This window comes from Cynocephalus volans, chromosome 3 (genome assembly GCF_027409185.1).
Source record: "Cynocephalus volans isolate mCynVol1 chromosome 3, mCynVol1.pri, whole genome shotgun sequence".
NCBI classification, from domain to species: domain Eukaryota; kingdom Metazoa; phylum Chordata; class Mammalia; order Dermoptera; family Cynocephalidae; genus Cynocephalus; species Cynocephalus volans.
This window is the reverse complement of record NC_084462.1, coordinates 150,560,256-150,579,427: the sequence shown is the minus strand read 5'-3', so window position 1 is coordinate 150,579,427 and position 19,172 is coordinate 150,560,256.

The following is a 19,172-nucleotide window of genomic DNA, read 5'->3' as shown; positions in this document are numbered from 1 at the left end:
TTAAAACCCCATCAGACTTCTGCTTGCTCCTGGTAAAAGCCCCACATTCTTTCAAGGCTTGGCGCCATCTGTCCCCAGACTCATGGCATGGACCTCAGCCATCTCTTCTCTCTGCAAAGCTCTCCTTCCCCCTTCTTCTGTGTAGTTAACCCCTCCTTAGCCTTCAGAGCCCCTCAAGGCGTCCTCTGCTTGGGTGCCTAGATATACATAGACAGAGACACGGAGAGACAGAGAGACACAGAAATTTTCATTCTTTGGAATTGGCTCATATGATTATGGGGGCTGATGAATCCCAAATCCATAAGCCAGCCCAAGAGGCTGAAAATTCAGGTAAGAGTTGAAGTTGCAGTCTTGAGTTCAAAATCCTCAGGGTGGCAGGCTGGAAACTCAGGCAAGGTGTCCATGTTGCTGTCTTAAGGCAGAAGTTCTTCTTCTTTGGAAACTTCAGCCTTTGTTCTTAAGCCCTTCAACTGGTTGGATGAGGCCCACCCACATTATGGAGGGCAATCTGCTTTACTTAAAGTCTCCTGATTGTAAATGTTAATCATATATGAAAAATACCTTCGCAGCAGCATCTAGACTAGTATTTGACCAAACAATTGTGTACTGTAGCCTGCCGAGATGACACAAAATTAATCATCCCACCTTTCCTGACTTCTAGGAAAGATCAGCACCCCCTTTGTCCCCCATTCTCATGTACATGCTATTCCAGGACCATGTACCTCTCCTTCATAGAACTGTGACACTGTAATATTTATCTGCTTACCTTTGCAATTCTCCCAATTTTCTGTTGTATACCTGTTAAAATAATTAAATTGGAGGCCTTTAGACTGAGTTGGCTCTAATGACCTGGGTTCCAACATTAGCAAACCTAAACCTAACTCAGAATTTAAAAGAAAACAAAACCTAAGCTCAGCCAATCACCGGCAGCTAGCTGTGTATTAGTTATATTGTCTCGAACTTCCCCCACCATAGTCCAAAAGGCAATCACTCAAACTTTAAGTAAGCAAATAATTTCTTTGCACTGCCTCTGCATTCACCCTTTCAAAATCTTTGCCCCTTCGGTGGAGCCCTGGACCACTTCCATTTTGGAGCTGCCTGATTCATGAATTGGTGTGTGCTCAAATAAACTCTTTAATATTTTAATGTGCCTCTTTTTATCTTTAAACATGCCTTAGGCGTGAATTTGTGTTATTTATTCTTCTCAGGGCTCCAAGTGCTTATTCAATCTGAAGATTTAGGTGTTCCTTCAGTTTTGATCAATTCCCAGCCACTGTCTCTTCAAATGTTGCTCCACCCCTCTCTTGGGTTGAATGTCTCCCCCAAACTTAATCCCCACTGTGACTGTTGAGGGTGAGAAATCCTATTATGGTAATTGAAAGATGGGACCTTGAAGAGGTAATTAGATTGTAGGGTCATGCTGTAGTGAATGGATTAATAATGGTGGTCAGGGGTGTGATTCTGAGGGCTTTAAAAGGACAATGAATGAGGAGGTTAGCCTCTCTCTCTCTGCCATGCCATTTTTGTGATGTGATACCCTGCCATCACTAAAATCACCACCAAGACCCTCATCAGTCCAGTTCCCTGGACTTTGGACTTCCCAGCCTTCGAAATTGTAAGCAATAAATTCCATTTTCTTATAAATTACCCAGTTCTGTGTATTTTGTTATAAGCAACAGAAACAGACTAATACAACTCCATTCTTTTTCTAGTTTCCTTCTGGAAATGCTAGATAACGTGTGTTAGATCTTCTCATTTTTTGTTCTGTATTTTTTAGCTATGAATGCTTCTACATGTTTCTTTATTTTTCTTCTCTTCCTTTTCTTGCTGTGCTGCTGGCAGGGTGATTTTTTTTTTTCAGAGGTATCACCCAGTTTGCTAAATGTCTCTTTAGCTCTATCTCCTTCTACTGCTTAAGCCATCAGTTTTAATAAGTAATTTATTGAAGCTGTATTTCTCAGTTCTAGAACTTCTGTTTGGCTTATTTTCCATCACTTTTTTTTTTTTTTTAATATCATCCTGTTATTTACTTCTTTTATTTAAAAAGATTCTTTATAATCATTTAAAATATTTATTTTAGGTTTTCAAGATGGCGGCGGCTGCGGCGGCTGGCGCGGAGTAGCTGAGGTGGAAAAGGCGGCCACTGGGCCTCAGGCAGCTGGGAAACTTGTGGACCTTCCTCTTGCCATCTCTTAAGGGAGGACCGCTGCTGCTGGCCGGTCGTGGGGGGTGACCACCACTTTGCCCCCTGGCAGGAGAGGCTGCCTCATTTACAGGCAACAGCTTTGAAGTGTGGAGCAGGAAAAGAACTGTTTCTTAGCTGCAAAAGCGAGTCTCTAAACAGGGAACACGGCGCCAGGGCTGCTGTTGATGCAGCCAGGATCCCGGAGGCCAGGGCCGTGCTGAAGGCGGCCAGCTGCCCTATTCAGGATTCGAGGTTTCAGGCCAGCATTAAAGAAGATTCCTGGGAGCGCCCGAGCCGCGCCGTGACTGAACAGCCCGAGGCGGCAGCGGCCGAGAACTGGGAAGGCAACAAACCAGAGACAGAGTGAGCGCCCGACCTGGCACAGAACTGTGAGTGACCCCTGGCACAGCTCTGTTCGGGGGGTGGATGCCCACCCAGCTCCCGCCTGCACCACCAGGCCACTCACCGCCCTGGTGCTGCCTCCATTTTCCCAGGTGCGGGCAGCCCCACCCAGCTCGGCCATCACTGAGCTCTCCCACTTGCTTGGCCTGGCGCGGGGCTTTCCGGAGCCTGCGGACCGGCCTCCCCTCCCACTCCCTCCGCAGTTCTCTGGCGGGGCTGGTGGCGGGAGGGCAAGGAAGTACAGGCGGGCCGACTGTCACTCCACCACACCCTGGACTCCGGTCCCAGGTAAACTCCCTGTTACTGGGAGGCAGATACCATCTCTGCGGCCACCAGTTTGGAAAAAAGCCTAACGAATTTCTGGTTGGGAATAGTGTGGTAGGAGAGTTCCCAGGTCCGCTTGAACCTGCCGGAGACCAGGCTGCAGGTGGGCGCTAGACTCGGATTATACTGGGGGGATACAAAGGTGAACAAGACCCGAGAAAGATCTACATAGTGCTACAAAGGCACCCAGAGAGACCGGTCGTCTGTGTCTAGCAGAAACCTGGTAGACTTCCTGGGCGAGGCGGTGCCGAGCAGGGTCTTGAAGGCCCAGCTGATAGAGGAGGGTTGCAGAAGACACGCCCCAGCCCAGCACAGTGCGCACAGAGTGGGGAGACGCGGCCAGGGAGGCGGAGACACGACAGAAACCACACACCCGGTGGGGTCGCCACTGCACGATCTAACAGCCTGGGCCAGAGCACACAGAACAGGGAGAAGTCCTGCACAGGAAGTGAAAGCTCAACAGAGATCACACACCCTGTGGTACATGATCCACCAGCCCAGCAGAGTCCAAGCTGACCAGAAAGGTGGCTCCCCGGAGAAGCCCAAGACCCGAGGCAACCACACACACAAGGCACTAGAGGCCAACTGAGCAGTCACGGAGGGAGCCATACGAAATTGGCAACCACAGCAACATCCTAGTTAGTCATTAGTCTCAAACCGGTGGACTGTGAAACCCCCTGCCACAATGAATAAACACCAAAAAAAAGATACCAGAAATACAAAAAATCAAGAAAGTACACCACCAAAAGTTAATAAATCTCAAACTCTAGATCCTATAGAACAAGAAGCCCTTGAAATAACTGATAAGGAATTTCGAGTGATAATTCTAAGGAAACTGAATGAGATACAAGAAAACTCAGCTAGACATCATGATGAAATGAGGAAAAGTATACAGGATCTGAAAGAGGAAATGTACAAGGAAATCAATGTCCTGAAAAAAAATGTAGCAGAACTTGCTGAACTGAAGAAGTTATTCAACAAAATAAAAAACACAATGAAGAGTTTAACCAGCAGGCTTGTCGAAGTTGAAGAGAGAACCTCTGAACTTGAAGATGGGCTGTTTGAAATAACACAAGCAGACAAAAAGAAAGAAAAAAGAATCAAGGACATTGAAGAAAATCTGAGAGAGATATCAGACAACCTTAAGCGATCAAATATCCGAGTCATGGGTATTCCAGAAGGGGAGGAAAATGGAGATTCCATTGAAAACATATTCAACAAAATAGTGGCAGAAAACTTCCCAGGTATAGGAAAAATCACAGATCTTCAGATCCAGGAAGCTCAACGATCTCCAAATGTATTCAACCCAAAAAGACCTTCTCCAAGACATGTCATAGTCAAATTGGCAAAACTCAGAGACAAAGAGAGAATCTTAAAAGCTGCAAGAGAGAAGCGTCAAATCACCTATAAGGGAGCCCCAATCAGGTTAACATCAGACTTTTCATCACAAACCCTAAAAGCTAGAAAGGAATGGGATGATATTTTCAAAATACTAAAAGACAAAGATTGCCAGCCAAGAATACTCTACCCTGCAAGGCTATCCTTCCGAAATGAGGGGCAAATAGTATATTTCTCAGACAAACAAAAACTGTGGGAGTTCACTGCCACACGACCACCCTTACAAGAAATCCTCAAGGGAGTACTGGGTTTGGTTCCTGAAAAATAACTACCACTGCCATAAAAACCCAAGAAAAATCTAAACCCGCTAGTATAATAAAAATGGCATTCATGAAGAGAAAACAAGCTAACAAAAACACTATCTACAACCTAAGGAACCAACAAACACAGAAAACAAACAGTAAATCAGAAAGCAAGGAATAAAAGACACCTAAGACAACCAAACAACCAATAAAATGCTAGGAATAAATCAACACCTTTCAATAACAACTCTTAACGTAAAAGGCTTAAATTCCCCAATTAAAAGACACAGACTGGCTGACTGGATCAAAAAGCAGGACCCAACTAACTATATGCTGCCTACAAGAGACCCACCTCACCCATAAAGATTCACACAGACTAAGAGTGAAAGGATGGAAAAAGATTTACCATGCAAACAGAAAAGAAAAATGAGCTGGAGTAGCTATTCTTATATCTGACAAAATAGACTTTAAACTAAAAACCATAAAAAGAGACAATGAGGGACACTACTTAATGATAAAAGGTCTGATCCATCACTGGTGAAGGGACTGCCTATTCAGCAAATGGTGCTGGGATAACTGGATATCCATATGCAGGAGAATGAAACTAGATCCATACCTCTCGCCGTATACTAAAATCAACTCAAAATGGATTAAGGATTTAAATATACACCCCGAAACAATAAAACTTCTTAAAGAAAACATAGGAGAAACACTTCAGGAAATAGGACTGGGCACAGACTTCATGAATACGACCCCAAAAGCACGGGCAACCAAAGGAAAAATAAACAAATGGGATTATATCAAACTAAAAAGCTTCTGCACAGCAAAAGAAACAATTAAAAGAGTTAAAAGACAACCAACAGAGTGGGAGAAAATATTTGCAAAATATATATCTGACAAAGGATTAATATCCAGAATATATAAGGAACTCAAACAACTTTACAAGAAGAAAACAAGCAACCCAATTAAAAAATGGGCAAAAGAGCTAAATAGGCATTTCTCTAAGGAAGATATCCAAATGGCCAACAGACATATGAGAAAATGCTCAACATCACTCAGCATCTGGGAAATGCAAATCAAAACCACATTGAGATACCATCTAACCCCAGTTAGGATGGCTAAAATCCAAAAGACTATGAACGATAAATGCTGGCGAGGCTGCGGAGAAAAAGGAACTCTCATACATTGTTGGTGGGACTGCAAAATGGTGCAGCCTCTATGGAAAATGGTATGGAGGTTCCTCAAACAATTGCAGATAGATCTACCATACGACCCAGCTATCCCACTGTTGGGAATATACCCAGAGGAATGGAAATCATCAAGTCGAAGGTATACCTGTTCCCCAATGTTTATCGCAGCACTCTTTACAATAGCCAAGAGTTGGAACCAGCCCAAATGCCCATCATCAGATGAGTGGATACGGAAAATGTGGTACATCTACACAATGGAATACTACTCAGCTATAAAAACGAATGAAATACTGCCATTTGCAACAACATGGATGGACCTTGAGAGAATTATATTAAGTGAAACAAGTCAGGCACAGAAAGAGAAATACCACATGTTCTCACTTATTGGTGGGAGCTAAAAATTAATATATAAATTCACACACACACACACACACACACACACACACACAAACCGGGGGGGGGGGGAAGAAGATATAACAACCACAATTATTTGAAGTTGATACTACAAGCAAACAGAAAGGACATTGTTGGGGGGGAGGGGGGGAGGGAGAAGGGAGGGAGGTTTTGGTGATGGGGAGCAATAATCAGCCACAATGTATATCGACAAAATAAAATTTAAAAAAATAAATAAATAAATAAAATAAAATTAAATTAAAAAAAATATGTCATTAAAATTTAAAAAGCAAAAACAAAAAAAAATAAAAAATAAAATAAAATATTTATTTTATTTTTCAGGTTTTTCTATTTCACTTCTTAGGGGGTGAATTCTTCTGTGTTTTTTGTTTCGTTTTGTTTTTGGTTTTGCATTTACTGATTATTTCTTATGGTGGTTTGTTTCCCTGTGTGGTTTGCAATTTTTGATTGGGAACTCATCTTTAGTGGGAGATTGTTTTTGCCATGGGGTGTCTGTGAGCCCTGGGCTGTGAAAATGTCATTACAGAGTACTTTGGGTTTTGCCTCTGTCAGGGCCCTAGGTTCCAGACTAACTTTTATCTTACATTTGTGGCATAGGACCAGGCATAGGAGTCCTGAGACAAGTGGCATGCCAAAGAAGGGGGTGTAGTGGGAGCAGTCCACCTCTCCCCCCATGTGGGGCAGGCCCGGACCTTCATCTTTCACAGGGACTTTTCTCCTACTCAAGCCCTGAAGAGTGGGATAGTTTTACTGCTTCTGCTGCAGGTCTGGTTGGCAGTTTTTCCAGCTTTCCTTTTTCCTGACTGGGGTGCTCATTGAGGCTCCAAGCTATAATCAGAGGGATCCATTCCAGCTCCCCTATTTCAAATAGCTTGGGGCTGCCTCCTGTCTTAGAAAGGGCCTCAGGACTCTAGGTGCCGGACCTCAGGCCTTCATCTAGTTAAAGCCATGAACTTCGGCTTAGCCGTCATTTCTCTTACTGGCTGTGAGTTCTTGCACTATATCTGGAATCTGGGGATTTTCCTTTCTTTCTTTTTGAGCTCAGCTGTGTATTTTCAAGTGTTTTTCTTGTATTTTTTGCAGCATTTCTATCTGGTAGTGAGAGAGGAGCTATCTGAAACAGCTCCGTCATGTTGCCAGAAGCGTTCTGCTACATTGATCTGGGATTATCCGAGTCCTGCTAGTCCCCTCTGCTAGACTGTGTACCCCACCAGGCAGGGCTGTGTTGGCTTCGCTGAATGCCCAGCTTCCAAAAAGACCTGGGCATATAGTGGGGCTCAATAAGTATCTGTGAATAAATGAATGAAGATACTCTCTCTGGGGATATTCATACCCATTTCTTCAGGCTGGTGGGAGAACTTAGCAAGAGAATATGTAAAATGCTTGATATATGGGGGGAGCTCAGAAGAGGTAGCTATTATAAAAAGCTTGTCTATGAAGACAAAGGCTCGACCTTGATGGTTTCCCTCTTACCTCAGACATTGGTCCTGGCCTAGGACAGCAGGCAGGTTCTGTGGGTGTGGCCTCTTGCTACTTCCCTGGAGTTCAAGGTCAGCCCTTCCCACCAGAACAGCCACAGACACTTGGTTTTAACCTGAGCCCCAAGGCCCAAATGTGAATTGACTAAAGTGGTCCTATCATTTCCCTCTGATTGCTCCCATCCTATCTGGGGTCCCTGACCATGCCATTATCAGTGATCCCTTGTATTGCCAGGATTTTTCTTTAGAAATCTCATGTTTGAGAGATTTGTTGAGGAAAAAATGCATTTAATAAATAGTAATTGATTTATTTCTGCATTTTAATTAATTAAAGGCATTCAGTTGCCAGAGCTTCCAATCAGCATGAGGTAAGATAATTTTAGCCCAAAGCAAGGAAACATAATATTTTAATCAGGCCGTTCAGCTTTTGCTGAGTGAATGCACTGGGGACCCTCACCACATTCCTACCCAGGGATTGGAAGACTCCAAATGAGAAAGTCTTGCCCTGCAGAACTCTCCAGTAGCAGTAGCACCTTGCAAATTGTATCCAAGGATGACACAAAGGGGGTTCTAAGATGGTACCCAGGGGCAACCTTATAAACATTACTATCCCAAGAAACTAGCTGGCAATGGTGGGAGGCAAGAGTGGAAATGACAAGGCTTACCATAGGATTTAGGTAGCTTCAGGAAGCAGAATTTAAAATGTGGGGTGTCTGTCTGTGTGTGTGTGTGTGTGTGTGTGTGTGTGTGTGTGTGTGTGTGTGTGTGTGTGTGTTGTTACATCTCCTTGGATATGCTAGGAGGATACCCAATCAGTGAGGGTCTTTAAGCTATGGACTATAATAATATGTACATATTAAATGTCTATTATGTGTCAGCACTCTGTTAAACTTAATGCTATTCCTTAAAACCTAACTGTAAGGTGGGTACCATCCCCCACCTTACAAATGAGGAAACTGAGTCTGAGCGATCCTAAGTAACTTGTCCAAGGTCATGCAGCTAGCAGATAGAGAGGCAAACTGGTCTGACTTCCAAGCCTGGTCTCCAGCCACCAAAGGATTACCTTTCTTGTGCATGAGAAATTAGCTTAGAGCACAACATTGACTGCTTGCTGGAATCTCCTGGGGAGCTTCAAAAAAATACTGATGCCTGGGTCTTACCCCCAGAGCTTCTTAATGGGGCACTAGGATTTTTAAAATCTCCCAAGGTGGTGTTAACATGCAGCCAAGGCTCAACGTACCCATCAGCACTCTGGTTTAGTGGTTATTAAACCCATGTCCACCAAGGTCATTGGCTATAAATGTCACCTGGCCTGACCCTCTCCAGGACTGGAAAAAGGCCAGAGAAGCCCAGGGCAGGAGCCCACCTCACAACTGAAGATCTATAATTGGGGCTGTTTCAGAGCCAAACTGGAAAATAGGTATCAATAATAATAACAACAGCATAATGATGACAATAGGGACAACAATGGTTAGAGTAATAATTAAATTATTCGTGATTTACACAAGTTACCTCATTAATTTACCATGGCAATGCCATGAGATAGGTGCGATAGTGAATATCTCCTATTGTATGGCTGAGGACACTGAGGCACAGACAGGTATAGTGGACCCTGAGCCCTGTTTCTGCCCCTGCACAGCTCTGGGAGGGAGGACAGTGTCATGGTTAGGACACACCTGGGTTCAAAGCCAGACACCTCAGCTCCGCAGACCTCGCTTCCTCACCAGTGACACTGTCCTTGCAGGTTTGCTGGAAAGACTGAACCAGCTGGACACAACCAGCACCCGGAGTCGGCTGGCACAGGGGACAGCTGTTCCCTCACCCTCACCCTGCCTTTCGTCACCAGCACCCTGCCCGGCTGCCGAACCACTTCCCAGCACTGGCTTTTCACGGGGAATGGAAACTCTGAGAAGGACCACATCTTTTTGTATTTCCCCGGCAACCAGCAAGGGCCTGGCGCGGGGCTCCTAGGGACACGCCTGCCAGACTGAATTGTTGGCAGCTGGCAGCATGGTTGAGTGACTCACCCCTCCCGGGAAGATGCCTACATCAACCCAGCAACTCCATTCAGGTCAACGCTTGTTCCCCAAGAACCCGGTAAGTCAGCGGCTCTCAACTTTGGCTGCACATCGCAATGGGGCGGGGGTGGGGACAGTAAGGAGGAAGAGGAATGTGAAGTCCTGATGCCGAGGGCTCACCCAGACCAGTGAAATCAGGGTGCGGGGAAGGCCCTGGCATCAGCATTTCTTACACAGTTTCTTTCACAGTGTCATTTGAGGGTCTTTCGTGTTAGAAGACCAGAGTGCTTAAAATGCAGATTCTGCAATATCCAGAGTTTGATCCCTGTACAAGCCGGTTGCTCAATAATAAATAGATAGATAGATAAATAAATAAATAAACAAATAAATAAAATAAATAAATGCAGATTCCAGGCACAGGCCTAAACCAGACGAATCAGAACCTGGGGGTGGTGGGTCCTAGCATCTGCACCCTTAACCCCCTTCCCTGGAGGATTTCTTTCTTTTTTCTTTTTTCACAGTAAGGTGAAACCTCTGCTACTTGGAACCTCTGCTACTTGGAGAAAATCATTGTGAAGAATAAACAGGCCAGTGGCCCAAGGGTGCAGCATTCAGCAGGGGAGAGGTGAGGGTGCCCCCGGCCATGGTGAGGAGGAGCAGGTGGTGAGGGCTGGGAGACATGAGAGGGACCTTGGCTGAGGGAGGGGTCATTCCGGCTGGGCCAGAGAAGGGCCAGAGAAGGGCCGGACTCGGAGTCTTCTTGGATGAAAAAGAGGCACATTCCTCTCATTCCTTAAGAGTGAATTTCTAAGGGTAGAATTTCATAGGGGGTAAATAGAGCAGGAGAAGCATTTATTTATTGATTTATTTATATATTTATTTTTAACTCTTGCTGTATCCCCAGGGTTAATCAGCTCACCCTAGGGCAACTGGAACCTCCAAAATGAGTGTGTTAGTCTGCTCAGGCTTCCATAACAAGATACCACAGGCTGGGTGGCTTTAACAACAGAAGTTTATTTCTCATAGTTCTGGAGACTGGAAGTCTGGGATCAAGGTGCCAGCAAGGTAGGCTTCATTCTAAGGCCTCTTCTCTTGGCTTGCAGGCAGCCAGCATCTTGCCATGTGCTCACAGGGCTTCTTCTGTGAGGATGGGACGGGGGAGAGGGCGAGCAGGCAGCAAGAGGGGGAGAAAAGGCAAGAGGGAGGGACGGGAGGAGACCATGTATGCCTACTCTCTCTGGTGTCTCCCACTAATCCTACTGGATCAGGGCCCCACCTTTATAACTCATTTAATCCTAATTACCTCTGTAAAGGCCCTATCTCCAAATACAGTCACATTGGGGGTTAGGGCTTCAAGATAGGGATTTGGGGGACATAATTCAGTTCATAGCAGTGGGCTTCTCTAACTCCTCAGCTTTGGCTAAAAAAACCACGTAGAGACTCACACCATCTTTCAGGGAAACTGGACGAGGTGGGAAAGGGTGTGGGGCTGCTGTCCAGCCCCATACCCCATCTGCTACTAGTCCACGGATTCGACCTGGATGAGGTGGTGGAAGCCCCACCTAGGGAGGCCTCTGGAGACCTAGGAATGGGAACAAAAGAGACTGGTGTCCAAATGGCCTGTAGGGCTGGCCAAGGGGATCCCTGGGAGCCAGACACAGGGGCAGCAGCCATGGCTCAGGTGAGAGTGGAACCATCCCTGGAATGGGCTCCAGCTCCTTTACCAGAAGCAGCTCTGAGGGGGACACACGGCCTGCTAGGAAGACCAGCTTGAGTTGAAGCACCTTCCTCACAGCATGTGTCTGGAGTGTCAGAGGCAACACATATCCGATCATTCATTCATTCATTCATTCATTCAACTTGCTATGTGCCAGGCACTGTGCTCAGCTCTGCAGGCAGCTGTGAGCAAAGCAGACAAGGCCCTGCCTTCATGGAGTTTACATGTGAGATGGATGGCCGATGATGAAACAACAAGTTAATATATAATACAATCAAGTCTAATGGTAAGTGTTAGGAAGAAGTATGAAGCAAGGTAAGGGGAGTGCATGGATCGAATGCCCCCCCAAAGTTATTGAAGCTTAATCCCCATTGTAACTGTTGAGGGTGGGAAATTCTATTATAGTCATTGAAAGTGGGGCCTTGAAGAGGTGATTAGATTGTGAGGACCATGCCCTGGTGAATGGATTCATAATGGTGGTTATGGGCATGGTTCTGGGGGCTTTAAAAGGAGACCATGTGAGAGTCTCTCTCTGCTCCACTGTTCTGCCATGTGAGACTCTTGCATTACTGCCAAGGAACACTCTCACCAGATGTGTTCCCTGGACTTTGGACTTCCCAGCCTCCAAAACTGTAAGCAACAAATTTTGTTTTCTTATAAATCACCCAGTTCTAAGAATTTTGTTATAAGCAACAGAAACAAACTAATACAAGAAGAGAGGGTGACTGGGGTGGAAGGAGGTGGACTATTTTGCTCAGGGTCAGTAAAATCCTCTGACGAGAACACATTGAGTAGAGGGAAGTATGAATGAAGTATGAACGTGGAACATGCGGATTTCGAGGAAAGTACATTTCAGGCAGAAGGAGGAGCAAGCACAGAGGTTCCGAGGCCAGAAGGAATGAAGCATGTGCAAGGTATGGCAAGGAGGCCAAAGGGCCCAAGTGGAGGGAATAAAGACAGAGCTGTGGCAAATGGGTGAGGAGCAGGCAGGGCTGGTCACTGAGGCTTGTGGCATCCACCTTTTTCTCTGTGTCTGATGGGAGGCCATGGAGGTTTGGGGCAGAGGAGTGACACTCTCTGACTTAGGTTTACAAGGAGCACTCTGGCTGCTATGTGGAGAACAGACAGAGGCAGGTGTGGGGTAACTAGGGACCAGGGAAACCCGCCAGGAGACCACTGTGGCAGGTCATGGAGAGTGGCGACAGTAGGATATTAGCTTTGGAGGTCGCTAGAAGGCACGAATTGATAATGGGATGGAAGTGGGTGTGAGGAATGAGGAGTCGAGAGCGAACCTAGGTTTTTGGTGGCGTGAGCTTCTGAGTGGATGGTGGAGGTGAGGAGGGTGAGTATTTCTGGTTTGGGACATGTGACGTTAGCCACACCATGGGGATGCTGAGTATATGAGTCTGGATCTGGGGAGGGTGGCTCTGGATGGGAGGGGAGGCTGGAGACACACATTTCATCAGCTTTTAGGTGGAACTGACAGCTGGGAAGAGATGGGATCCCCTGGAGAAACAGATGGGAGGGGAACGGGAGTCAGGACTGAGCCTGGTCTCCCACATGGAGAGGTCGGGAAGAGGAAGTTGAACCAGCCCAGGAGACTCCATAGCAGCCAGTGAGGTAAGAGAGAAGCCAGGTGAGCAGGTGTCCTGTGTAAGGGCACACAGAGAAGAAGGCAGGAGGGAGTCCCCATAAGAGGGACAATCTGGAGCCATTCAGATTGGTGTGGTTTAGGTCATGGCACCTTTGACCAGAGCAGCTCCAGAGGGTGGTAGGGACTTGGATCTGGTAAGGGTGTGGGGGGAATGGAATGGATGGGGATGGAGATGCAAGACAGGCAGAGTTGAGGGATTTGCTATAAAAGGGAACAGAGAAACGGAGCAATGGGCTAACCAGTTGGTCATGCAGGGAGAAGAAGGAGAGGCCACTGGGTTTGGCACCCAAGTGGTCACTGATGGCCTCACTAGGAGGTTTCAGAGATGCAGAGCAGATAGATTGTGGGATGCCATGTCAGTAGGAGGCAGTGTGGCCTCCTGAGAGTGGACGGAAAGAGGTATGACAGGCAGAGGTGTCCATGACTCTGTAGGAGACAGAGGGTCTCTACCAGTGTTTTTTCTTGCTGGCCTGAAATTTCACGGTCACTGCCTTTGGAAGCTGGGCTTTTAGAATCATGGAGAATAGCAACTGAAGAGAAGGACGCTACTTGAATTGCCACCCTCTGATTGTCAGCTAAGACTGCAGCCTAGATGAAGGCTGGTGGCAGAAGGATCTGAAAGGAAGGAAGAGCTCTAGGGAGAGCCCCTGGGGCCTAAGATGGAGTCTGCCTGGGTGGGCCTGGTCAAAAAGCTGGCAAGGTGGAGGCAGCGAGCACAGGGCAGGACATCAGCCAACAGCCGACAACCTCATGACCCAAGACTTCACTTACCACTGAATGGTGCATTAACATAGGAGCCCACCGGCTGCAGCTGGGGGCTGGTGACACAGAGGGACTAATGGACCTCTGGCAGGAAGGAGTCCTTCCTGCTCTCTCAGTGTTCCCAGAGGGGTTCCTCTACCCCCACCTATGAAATATGAAGGGGACATTTGCATTCAGAAAAAGGATGTACCTTTACTATGCCTCCCGCCAAAAGAACAGTGACCCTTGCTACTCAAAGTGTGGTCCCTGGACTGGCAGCACTGATACCAACTGGTATCTTGCTAAAAATATAGAAGCTCAGGCCCCACCTTAGACCTACTGATCAGTGTGTATTTTAACAAAATTCCTGGGTGAATTGTATGCACACTAAAGTTTGAGAAGCACTGGCTTAAGCCACATTCTCAAACTTGCTGCATTTTGGGGTCATCCAGGGAATTTTAAAAAGCACTGATGCCTGAGTACAGTACTACCACACCTCCCCAACCCTCCCAGAAATACTGATTTTACTGGTGTGGGCTATGCCCTGGGTATCAGGAATTTTAAAAGCTTCCCAGGTGATTGTAATGTGCTGACTTAAACGCTTGAGAACCACTAAGTTAAAAAGTTAAACCCATGAAGACATTCACTTGGGAGTTATATTGCAGGGTAGCTCCAGGAGTTAGATTCCAGGGTAGCTCAGCAGACCCAGGATGTAAGGGAGGACTCACTTTTATCAGGATTTTTTTTTTTTTTAAATTTTTAGTCTTGTTGCCTCGTGGTTATAAGATGGCTGCCATAGCTCCTGGAATCATACACTCACATGACAAGATTTAAAGGTTGGGAAGAGGGCACAGGTCCAAGGTTGTAAGAGAGAGCTTGTTTTGTGCCTTCTTTCCTTTCACCAGGCAGGGAAAACACTTTCCCACAATCCTTGCAACAGATGTCCCCTTGGTTTTCATTAAGCAAAGACAGGTCACCCTTAGCTGCAAGGGAATCTGGGAAAGTGAATTTTTGGCTTTTTCATTTTCTACAGTAAGAAGCAGAAAATGGAGAAGGGGGTTAGAAAGGGTGAATAGGTAGCCAGTTATCAGTGTGTGCCATAAAATGCACATATTTTAATGATATAAATGCACATGTGGCAAACTTACTAAATTAAATTATTAAGTAATTAGCTAACTTTTTTTTTTGTTTTCTGGCAGCTGGCTGGTACAGGGATCTGAACTCATGACCTTGGTGTTATAAGGAGCTAACTAATTATTCAATGGTGGGAAACAGGAAAGATCAGGGTCTTCTATTAATTTTCTATTAATTGATTTGATCAATTAATTGGTAATTTTTTCCATTTCATTCACTTTATGTTTGTTCAGATCAAAAAATCAAAAGGTTTTCTTTAAAATACAAGCTCCTTTGGAGACAGGAATTCCCATTTGAATATAAATTTTGTGTATTGTTCATAGTTCAATATCACAACACTCTGTAAAAATATAGGTGAAGAGATAAAAAAAAAAATAAGAGAGCAGAACACATTTATTAATGTTCCACAAACTAATAAATGTTCTGTCCAAAGCTGCTATATATAAAAACCCTTAGAATTTTATATACTATTTAACAGAGAATTTCTGCTTCTGGGAATTAGTCCTAAGGAAATAGTCATATATGCATTTCAGGAATAGTTATTACCATGCTGCTTACAAAAATTAAAAACAACCTAAATGTCCAGTGATAGGGGATTGGTTGTGTGATACAGCCATACAATGGAATACTACACAACCGTAAAAGTGACACTACTGAATTGTATTTAACGGCATGAGAAAATGTTCACAATATATTATTAGGCAAACAAAAAGCAATTTATAAGGCAGTGTATAATATCATATCTTTATTGTTTTAAGTATATTTATGCTAAGAAAAAAAAAACACTACAAAGAGACAGTACAAAAATATCGCCTTTCTGGATGATAGGATTATGTAAGGTTTCGATTTTTCTTTTGACTCCTTTATAGTAAAGAAAAAAAATTTAGGGAGAATCACTCAGCCCAAACAACCTAGCATGTGTTTGTGAAGCTCGGTTTAGGACCCAGGCTTTCCTTTCTCCCACCTTCTTCCTACCCAACCTCTCACTCCCCACCCCCAGGCTAATCAAGAAGCCTCCTCCCACCCCCTTTCTGTCTCAGAGAATGTTCTTGAAGCCTTCTGGAGACCCAGGCCACTTGACCAAGTTTATGTTTCAGTGGAAACTCTTAATGTTTCCATTGTTTGACTTGAGAGTCTTAAAATTATTCATCATAATTAAGTAGGCCTGGGTGTTATTTTGACAGTGCATCTCATGCTGTGAATTTTCTTTACCTCTTCTTTGTTTCAGAAGCCAGGAATGACTGTGGGCCTTGCAGTGTCTACATGTGAAAGGTGGCCATCCTTCTGAAAGAGATGACAGACTGGCCACTGGGCCCACCTGACTTCCCACACGGTGGTTCTTTAGAGTCTCAAAGGCCAGCAAGACCTGTTTCTTTGGAGAAGTAGCTGCTTGGGTTCCCAGGTAAGTCAAATAATATCTCTTAGCTGAGTACCAGGTGGTGGTTTCACACACATTTATCCTCTTCACCAAGACAGGCATTCTTACTGTGTGCCAGGTTCACAGATGCAGCAGAGAAGGCAGGTGATGAAGGCCCCTCTCAGGGGACTTATAATGGGGGACAGAGGCACAGGAAAAATTAGCAAGCAGTTAAACGACATGATATCAGAGTAAATAATGCGGGCAAAATGAAAAGCAGTGATGTGGGGGGAGGGAACAAGTACAGACAGGTGACCGTGGGTGCTCTCAGAGATGGTGACGTTTGAGAAACCTGACTGGAGCAAATCCAGGGAACAGGTTTCCAGACAAAGGAAACAGTGAGGGGAAAGACTTGTGTGGGAATGAATTTGGCCATTTCTGGGAAGGGAGGGAAGACTGAGGGGTCTTTTTCTGGAATGAATTCCTGGGATGGGGTGACAGGACTGAATGTTATAGATATATTTATGACTTTTGATATATATTGCCAGATTGCATTCCAAAATGAATATATATAATGTGACCAGTTGTTAACAGTTGTTATCCCTTGAGAATGGGATGCGTTGGTCAACAGGATGGGAAAGGGGACTTCAAAGTTTCCATCTTCGGCATGATTTCAATTTTTTATCAAGAGCCTGTATCATTTTGATAACTTAAAGAGACTGAATGTTTTAGAGTGTTGGTAATTAGCGGGGTGGTAAATGGTGTTTTATGATTCTAAATATATGTGTATTATATAAATTCTGTTGTGTATGTGAAATATTTTATAATAAAACCTTGTTTTTTTAATCATTCTTTTTTTAAAGTTTATTTATTTATTATTATTTTAATTTTTTTTACATTCTAAGATGTTGTAGAGCAGTTGGGGGAGGGGTAGAGGGGAAGGGGGAAGGAAATAGGGTGGGAGAAAAAGGAATGAGGTGGGGCATGGTTGAGGCCCATGGCACCCCCCTCATTCTTGCAGGGGAGACCAGGGGGCTTCCAGCCGTGGGTCAGTTGTTGCTGGGCTGGATGCAGATGTCAGGGGTGGTGTGGCTGAAGCCCTCAGCAGCCCCACTGCCCCAGATCGAGAGCCCTGGGTGCTTCCCATTGTGGCTGGTGGTCATAGCTGTGCTGGTTGCTGATGTCAGGGGGCATGGCTGAGGACCATAACCCTCCCCCATCCCTGGTTTGGGAGCCCAGGGGGCTTCTGGGCCTTCTAGGTTCTATAGGTGTTCTTTGGTGATGTGAGACCTTTACTAGTTAATATCAAACTTTGTCTCTGGTTGCGGGTATTTTGTTTTTTCTTTCAGTTCTGTGTTAGACTATTTGCTGTTCCTACCACTTAAAACTCTGCACTGGAACTAATTTGTTGTCCTTTGCTTACTTCTAAAATGGGGGAACTTCCTGTGGGGACCAGCACTTGAGCCCTGTAGTTAAGCTAAATTGCTGCTTTCCTGCTGATTCCCTAGGGAAGGCTTTTGGTGCAGCTCAGGTTTTAATGGTTGATTTTATAGGCACTTCCAGGTCTTGTGAGATCTGGTACACCTGGGTTGTGTGGAAACTCTGGTCTGGGCCTCAGTGTTCTCAGCAAACTGCTCCCCCTGCGGTTCTGTATTTCTGACCAGTCTCCACTGAGTGGTCTTGTGCTGAGTGGGGTGCAGATCATCTGTCCTTGCTGTACCCCAGTGTTTCCCCAGGTGGGCCCATCTCCCCTACTGCCTGCACTCCAAACACTTCCCATGGGATGGGACATGCACCAGTTCCTTGCGGTGACTCACTGGCCTCTGAGTGGCTCTTTTTTCAGTTTTCTGTTGCTCTTTGCTCATATGTGGATCCATGGGAACCCCATTAGTGGTCTTGCTGGCCTGAGGGCCACCAAGGCCCTCTTCTCCCCTGCAGCCTCCAAGCAACTTCCTATGAAGGGCACAGCAGTGGCTTTTGCCAGATCTTGCTCCGCGTGCTCACTAGCGCCAGACTTGAAGCAGCTGGGGCTCGAAATGGTGGGAGCGATCCTTTCTTTCTCTCATTGTGGCTTCTCCTGCCTTCACGTACTCTGTAGGTCTCTCCTCCTCTTCCCCTGAGCTCTAGTGGCCCCAGCTTATTTGTCGTTGCTTTTTAATAGTTGTAAATTGGATGATTTGTGGGAGAGAGTGACGCTGGGGACCATCTGTTCTGCCATCTTGGCTGGAAGCCCTCGTCATCTAAAACCTTGGTTTTTATAAAATGTGTTAATATATATACCACCATGTAGCTATAAAGTGGCAGTTTCACCACATACTAAAGAGTATGAATGATCATCACATTTTAACATTTTTGCTTCTTTATTCATGTTCAGTCACTGATTTGCTCTGATGTTAGATAAGTCACTTTAGCCTCCATATGTTTTAGTTTTTTGTCAAACAGGAAGAAAAATCTATTCAACTTCTCCAATTTCCTAACAGAATTATGCAGGGAATTAAAATAGTAAATGGGAAGGCACTCTGCAAATATTTGAATGCAACAGAATAGAGGAAAGAGAATTGGGGAGGAATGTTCATCTAGAATGGAGTTCCCCTTTGTCCCTATCTTACCAAAGCCAGCAGCTTCTCAATGAAGCCTTCCTTGACTCCCCCAAGCACCCTGACCTCTCAGTTCTCTAAAATTCTATCTAAAAAGTTCTTGAACCTAAGGCTGCATGACTTGACTCTTTAATTGTTTAATGTGCATGAATGGTGACCTCCCCCAGACTGCCATGTCTTCCAGAGGAGGGTCCAGTGAAGGCATGAAGTCTCAAAGGCAGAATTTTAGGCATTAGTAAGCAGGTGAAGGAGATAATTTTGGGGAAAGGGTGTTCTTTCCAGATTCTAAAATTACAGAGAGTTGGATATGTTGGGAAGAGC